The sequence below is a fragment of the Paramisgurnus dabryanus genome, chromosome 23 (assembly GCF_030506205.2).
Source record: "Paramisgurnus dabryanus chromosome 23, PD_genome_1.1, whole genome shotgun sequence".
In the NCBI taxonomy this organism is placed as follows: domain Eukaryota; kingdom Metazoa; phylum Chordata; class Actinopteri; order Cypriniformes; family Cobitidae; genus Paramisgurnus; species Paramisgurnus dabryanus.
Window position 1 is genome coordinate 7838095 of NC_133359.1, and position 8320 is coordinate 7846414.

General features: G+C 36.5%; 1 protein-coding gene and 1 long non-coding RNA gene across 2 annotated transcripts in view; one reads left to right on the forward strand and one right to left on the reverse strand.

Annotated features, from left to right (window-relative positions):
- roraa (RAR-related orphan receptor A, paralog a) overlaps positions 1–8320 on the forward strand; it is a 371653-nt gene that overhangs the window by 64156 nt on the left and 299177 nt on the right. The window lies entirely within an intron of this gene.
- Positions 1–8320, reverse strand: part of LOC135781859 (uncharacterized) — a 63355-nt gene that overhangs the window by 38283 nt on the left and 16752 nt on the right. The window lies entirely within an intron of this gene.

Below are 8320 nucleotides of genomic sequence, written 5' to 3' on the forward strand. Positions count from 1 at the left end.
GCGAGGTCATCTGTGCTTCCACATTTTAGAACAGTTTGCAGAATATTAATACATTTAATCGCCGCCTGTAAGATGCCAATTTAACGCACAGTTATGACTTTGTGCCACCGCTTCTCACCTAACAGGTCTGTGTAATACGCACATTATGCAATTTTTTGGATTTATTGAGCATTTGTTTCGTGTTCTTTCCCATTGTTAGAGCAAGGTAAAACTCGAGCATTTTGGTGACTCAGACTCTTTGTAACTTCATTGTCTAGCTGTGAGAAATGAATTTATGCGCTGTATAAGACGTACTGAATATATCGAAGCCTTGTTGGCTTTCCATTTTACCTCAGCTGTGAAATTTTTCTATTTCTTCAGTCTTGTTTTATCGTATAATATAGTGAAAAGGAAATAGTGCACGGAGCAGGTCGCTGGGATGGTACTATCAAAGGTTAATTTTTGTACCTTCATGGGTATACAACACTTTGAACTGTTGCTGCTTTTGGGGTACAATATTATACCTTTAGGATCTATTGTGTACCCTAAAGAGCACCAATTATCTGATTCACGATTTTACTTTTTTTTGGTGTGTAGGTGCTTGTTAGTACATGTTAACGATATGCAAAAGGTACAAATCCCGGAGTAAACGATGTTGCGAGTTATCGTCTCCAATATTAATCTTTTTTCTTGGACTACAACAAACACACTGATTGTAGGCAACAGCTTACTTCCTGGGACGGCTGACTTGGACATGACGGTCATTATCATAATTCTTATTATCAAATCTATGTTTCAGGGCTCTCAAGTTTTACCAAAAGTTTGGAGGGAGATTAGATCTGTCAGGGGAGGGGGTATTTGCGACAGCGACCCCTTGGCCCCACCCAATTCTCAAGTTTTTGCTAACAGTTTAATTTTACCTAATGTTTTGTAAACAAATCGTTAATGAGCCCGATTGACTTCCTTAGTATTCTTTTTCCTACTATGGAAGTGAATGGGGCTCATTAAAGGTTTGTTTACAAACCTCAAAATATCTTCCTTTGTGTACTTCAGAACAAAGAAATTTATACAGGTTTGTAACAACATGAGAGTTAGAAAATTATGACAGAATTGTATTTTTGGGTGAACTATTCCTTTAAAGTGCCCTTTTTTCACACACTACATAATATACCAATACTTATTTTTTAGTACTTAAGATAATCTTAAAAACATAGGTGTCCTAATCGGTATTATTTTGAGAGGCATGAATATAAACTGAAATGCATTTAACATACTATCTTGCATTATAAAAATGTATACACTTGAAGTAACAAAGATAGGTTCAAATGTATTACAAGTGTACCTAAATACATTTTTAAAGGAATATTCCATTTTCTTAAAAGAAAAATCCAGATAATTTACTCACCACCATGTCATCCAAAATGTTGATGTCTTTCTTTATTCAGTCCAGAAGAAATTATGTTTTTTGAGGAAAACATTGCAGGATTTTTCTCATTTTAATGGACTTTAATAGAGCCCAACATTTAATACTTAACTCAGCACTTAAAAGTTTTATTCAACGGAGTTTCAAAGGTCTATAAACGATCCCAAACGAGGCATAAGGGTCTTATCTAGCAAACAATTGTCATTTTTGACAAGAAAAATAAAAAATATGTACTTTTAAATCACAACTTTTCGTCTAAGTCCGGTCCAGCGCAACCTCAAGTAAACGCGTAGTGACGTAGGGAGGTCACGTGTTACATATATAAAACACACATTTGCAGACCATTTTAAACAATAAACTGACACAAAGACATTAATTAGTATCAGTTGACATACAACAATGTAGGAACGGTCCTCTTTCAAGACGCTTGTAAACACTGGGGCGGAGTTTCGCGTTCGTCCTCTGTGACCTCTTGACGTCATGACGTATTGCGTGGGGTCAGCTGGGCATCACGACCGGATCTATGACGAGAAGTTGTGGTTTAAAAGTGTATATTTGTTATTTTTATTGTCAAAAATGACAATCGTTTTGCTAGATAAGACCCTTATGCCTTGTTTGGGATCGTTTATAGTCCTTTGAAACTCCGTTGAAAAAAAACTGTTAAGTGTTGAGTTAAGTATTAAATGTTGGGCTCTATTAAAGTCCATTAAAATTTGAAAAATCCTGCAATGTTTTCCTGAAAAAACATAATTTCTTCTCGACTGAACAAAGAAAGACATCAACATTTTGGATGACATGGTGGTGAGTAAATTATCTGGATTTTTCTTTTAAGAAAATGGACTAATCCTTTAAATTACAGTAAATTACCAACAAAGGTTAACATTGTATTGTGTTGTGTATACCTGTAAAGGTACAAAATGGAACCTTAAAATACCACCCCAGCGACAAAAGGTACAGTTTTACGGTTGATCCACATATCGCGTCATTTGCATGCTCAAGTTTGTTATTTCAAATGTAGGCACGCGGCATGCGCGCTCATAATGGCAACGTGGTCACAACGTTTTTTCCAGGCGCGTCCGCACCGCATCAAATTAAATTTTTTTTAACATTTCATAATGCCCGAAGGTCATGTGACAAGAACCTACGCACTTAGTGTTTTTCATGCGTTTTTAGGAGCGACATGTGAACGGTCCCTTATACCTCTTTTCTGACAGTGTAGGAATGTGATCTGTAAATGTTGTGAGCCATATTCAAACCTGCATTGTCCACATACATGTAAGCAACCATGGGCAGTGTGTCAGAATATACAGAAATGTACAAAAGTCTTGGGGCACAACCAGCTTTGTTGTTTTAAAATGAATCCATATTTCATCCGTGTTTATTTTAAGGTTTACTTTCTTAAGATACAAACAGGAAGTACAGGAAATATGTACACAAAATGTAAAAAAAATCCCTACACTTACAGAACAAAATGGCTCCTAAAAAGTAATATTAGTCTGACTTCCTTTGGCATAAAGATTAAAAATTAGGCTTTCATTTAATTTAGGTTTAAGAGATCCTGCAGGTTCCTGCTATTGCTTACGTGTAAGGGGAGCTTACATAAAATACTTGACGCTTTAGCTTATAATTTTATTCTGTTTTTTAACACTACATATACCTGTACATTTTCAGTATTTGTACTAGTACTAGTTGTACTCCAATAAAGAGATTGAGAAATAACTATATATGATCAGATCACTATACCATTGCAAAACAAATCTAATCCACTGTATGGGCCACAGCTCCACAGAGACTCTTCTAAGCATAATACTCTCTAACATTTGAGTGTTATTTGAGGTTATGGATTTTTTTCCCTCCCCAATCTTATACCTTTACCCATTACCCAACAAACTACATAAATCTTTAGCAAATACCTATTCATCTCACTCATCTTACAATTCCCATGGAGAGAACAAGAGAAAGATCATGCACTGGCTCGATGGCTGGGCTCTTTTGAAACGGAGTGCTTGTGCCTGCATAGCCTGTGATCTGTGCCTAGCCTGCAGAGTACTGGCTGTCCCTCCAATCCTCTTGCAATGTTCAAAGGTAACAGCAGGCCTCTCCCAGGCCTCGTGCTTTGATGTAGTCTCTGACACCAGTCGTATCACTGCAACCAAGTCTCACTGGCCCTAGTCGACCGAGGCAGGCGAGAAAGCGAGAGAGTTAATTGGTTAGTCACAACGTCTTGCCCCAGACAGCTCGGTTTTCAATCGCATAACTGCTTTCTTTGCGCGCCGATGCGCTTTTTCACAGGCAAGCGAAAAAGGCAAACAAAATCGCAGAGAGAAAACAGACAGCTCTCTATGGGAGATGAGACGTCTCTTAAAAAATGAGGAAAATTTGCACACGGATAGAGAGGGTGCGGTGTAATGATTAATTATTTTAAAAATCAAATTAGATTATAATTATCATATAAACAGAATTCAAATCAGTTGTGTTTCGCATTAGTGGTAAATGCAGGATTGTCTGTCAGACAGGAGGAGATTCATCTGCTCAGATAATGCAGGGGTCACTGAAGGCGTGTGAATGCCTCCCTTATTTTCAACCCAGCTTTAAAGGATTAGTCCATTTTATAAAAAAAAATTTGATCATTTACTCAGCATCATGTCATCCAAAATGTTGATGTCTTTCTTTGTTCAGTCGAGAAGAAATTATGTTTTTTGAGGAAAACATTCAAGGAATTTTCTCATTTTAATGGACTCTAATGGACCCCAACACTTAACAGTTTTAATGCAGTTTAAAATTGCAGTTTCAAAGGACTCTTAACGATCTCAAATTAGGCATAAGGGTCTTATCTAGCGAAACAATTATAATTTTTGGCAAGACAAATCAAAAATATGCACTTTTAAACTACAACTTCTCGTCTATCTCCGGTCGTGTGACGAGCCAGCGCTACCTCACGTAATACGTCATCACGTCAAGAGGACACGGATATTAATGTCTTTGTGTCAGTTTATTGTTTAAAATGGTCCGCAAATGTGTGTTTCATATATGTAACACGTGACCTTTCGACTTCTTTACGCAATTACATGAGGTTGCGCTGGCGCGTCACACAGCTGAAGAAAGAAGAGAAGTTGTGGTTTAAAAGTGCATATTTTTTATTTTTCTTGCCAAAAATGACAATTGTTTGGCTAGATAAGACCCTTATGTCTCGTTTGAGATCATTTAGTGTCCTTTGAAACTTCAATTTTAAACTGCATTAAAACTAATAAGTGTTGGGGTCCATTAAAATGAGAAAAATCCTGGAATGTTTTCCTCAAAAAACATAATTTCTTCTCGACTGAACAAAGAAAGATATCATTGTTTTGGATGACATAGTGGTGAGTAAATTATCTGGATTTTTTTTTAAGAAAATTGACTAATCCTTTAAGTCAAAAAGGAACGAGACCAGCCTGCTAGGTTGTTTATACCCAACAAAAGTTTAAAGGAATACTCCACTTTCTAAAAAAAATCTGATAATTTGCTCACCCCCATGTCATCCAAGACGTTTATGTCTTTCTTTGTTCAGTCGAGAAGAAATTATGTTTTTAAGGGCAAAACATTCCAGGATTTTTCTCCATATAGTGGACTTTAGTGGACATCAACAGTTTCCAGTTTCAAAAAAATAGGTCATATAAATTTGGCTCTCCTTGTGATATCAGAATATAGAGCCATTTAAAGCTGCATTGAAACTGCAATTTTATACGGCAAATTGTTGAGGTCCACTAAAGTCCACTACATGGAGAAAAATCCTGGAATGTTTTCCTCGAAAACGTAATTTCTTCTCGACTAAACAAAGAAAACCTAAATATCTTAGATGACATAGGGGTGAGTAAATTATAGGGATTTTGTTTTTATGAAAGTGGAGTAATCCTTTGTTTGACCATTGTTGGGTCAAATATAAAAATATATATTTTTTGAACCCAACGGGTGGGCTCGTCCCTTTTTCCCACTCAATGTTGAAAAGCACAGCGGTGCTTTAGTGCTTTTTAATGGTTAGTATGTTTTCTTAGAAGGTAGCAAGGCAGCTGTCTATGCTTTCGTATTGTATCTTAAATGAACCCAGATTAAGTTATCTCTTAAAATGCACAAACTCAGAAGTGAAAATGTCAGGGAGAGAACAATTCCTCCTGCTTTGTGCTATTAGAAATATACAAAGTGCTCAATTATCTCAAAGGAGGAAGTGCTTTAATGATTTATACCAGCCGGTAGACCTTGGAGTATTAGCTCTTTTGGTCCCTGGTTGACTTGGTAGCGTTTGGCAAATGGAAGACTAGAGGACATGTTTTCAGGAAAAAGTGATTCATTGCGCCAAGCGCAGCAGTCATTAGAGAAGTGTCTCGCTTTTTGTCCCAGCAGACTCTCCAGACACACTGCGGCGTGCCACGGCTGTTTTGGAGAACAGAGGAAGCGTGGCAGAGTATAAGCAGATCTCGGGCCCTTCTTCCCCTATTGAGGAGCCAAAAATAAGACATATGAATAAAAGAACTGTTTCTCGCAGACCACACGCTCACAAGGAGGGAATGGAGATGCAATGGGGCAGTTGTTCGTAAGAGATGACGCTTGAAAATCTGTCTTTGATGATCGAGTTTATAATTTGACGTTTGATGCCGATTGCGTGTGCTGCTGAGCAGACATCAACAGCAGAAGAAAGCAGAGTTAGGTCAGCTTTCATCAAAGCAACTTTGCGTATGATTTAATCTGTAACATTTACGAATAAAAAGCCCAACCAAGTTTTTCCTGTCTCACTCCTGGTGAGTAATTCAGTCTTTGAATGGTTTATTTGTAAGGGGTTGTCAGGAAAACAACTCTGTTGCTAGTGAAAGGGGCGGGCGGTAGATGCGGCAAACCCCACTGGAGGTCCTGTCGGACTTTGAAGAAATTGTTTTGTGGTGACCGATGCTTGGAAATCCAGACTTTGCTTTTTTTAATTGACTTTTCTCAGATTGCGGTCAAGTTTTATTAGAGATGAGGTAGGTGAACTTTTGAGGCTGTGTGGACCGGATGTGAAGTCCTGTGTTTTAGGTCCTCCGTACTTGCTGGTAATAGATCTGGGATGGTTAGACTTTTTGAGAGAACCCCACCCTGTCCAGTGGTTATACAGATACATTACATCGCATTTCTGGTGTTACGTCCAACTGCAGTAAATGTGGGTTGTAAATTTAAAATGTGGCTCCTTAGCAATAAGATGCACATGATATTAATATCTTCCAGACCTCAGATGACTTCAAACATGTTTTGCTGCAAAATAAATCTTATCTGGTGCTTAATTATTTTTGTTTTAAAGTGGGTAATTTCTGAGCCAGAATTGGCTCCAAACCGAAAATTTTCTTTTTTAAGGTTTTCTGTGCCTCGTCCTCCATTGGTCTACACAAACAGAGAACCGCTTAAACTTTCCCCATTTGTTGTATTTATTTTGGGGAACCTACCATAGTAGGTGCCACAATCCACTAGTTTTCAGACAATAATTTAACATGTAAAATAATTAAATAAGTACATTAAAAATAAAAATTAAATGTTGCTGATGCCAATTAATAATAATAATAATAATAATAATAATTATATTATATATATATAATATATATATATATATATATATATATATATATATATATATATATATATATATATATATATATATATATATATATATATATATATATATATATATATATATATATATTATTATTATTAATAATAATTAATAACAATAATAATAATAATAATAAATTTATTTTTTTTTATTATTAATATTATTTTAATATTATATTATTATTATTTTTTTTATTATTATTACCATTAACATATACAATTATTATTTATTTATATATTTAGTTCATTTATATATTATTTATAAGATTATGTTTGTATTATTTATTATATATTTTACTGTATATTCATATTTATTATTATATTATATTATATTATATTATATTATATTATATTATATTATATTATATTATAATGTTGTTTCATATCTTGCATTTTTTAACGGTATAATTTTTAACACTGTTTAATAACACATCCATATTTCTCTAACAGCGATTATCCTTGTGAGCTCACGACGGATGTGTTTCTGTTGGAATGTGCATGTATAAATTATCACATCATTTGTGAAGCACCGCGGTTTTAAATCTCTGTACGCACGAGCCGCTCTCTTGTGTTTGCAAATAATGTGCAGCGTTATTCCTCCTTTCTGTCCCTCCATCTATTTTATTACTTTCTAATCTCCCGGACAGATAGCAGCTTCACCGCAGACGGCTTTTTTAAACCCTTTGGAACCAATTGCTGGAGAAGGGTTGTCTTGGGAAGGCCCCAGTGGAGAACTGTAGGGCTCATTACTTCCAGCGCGAATGCAAAGAAGGAGCGTAAGACAAAGAAGAGCAAGACATTTCCACCCTCTCCTTCTTTCTCAGGGCGCTCTTGCCGTCCTTTCCCACATTTTCTGCCTGCATCAGCAGCAGCTGAGAGGGCCGATCCTCAACCACGCCGCTCCACTCAAACCGACCCATTCGTCCGTAGAAGCAAAGCATTGTGGGAGTACAACGGGGTGAGCTTAGACCAATCAACTTAAATCTTGCTGCTATCATCCAGGGTTTAGGATAATTACTAGCATTGGCGCTCCTATCGATGTACTGTTCTGATATCAAAGGTTAAAAGCGGCAATGCTTTGTAGTTTTATGCGTGTCCACATCGTTGACCCTACCTGTGGTTGGGGAAAAAGTGGCAGACTGGCTGCATATCCATTATAGGCACCAAAAAAAAGAGTGTATAATTTGACCTTTCCCTTTTGTAAGTGGGCTAAAGCCTTTGTTTTGTTGGTAATGAGGGGGTGGGAAATGGGGGTATAATGCAAGCAGGCAGGTCCCACTTAACCAGAATTTATCTTTTTGGCACTTT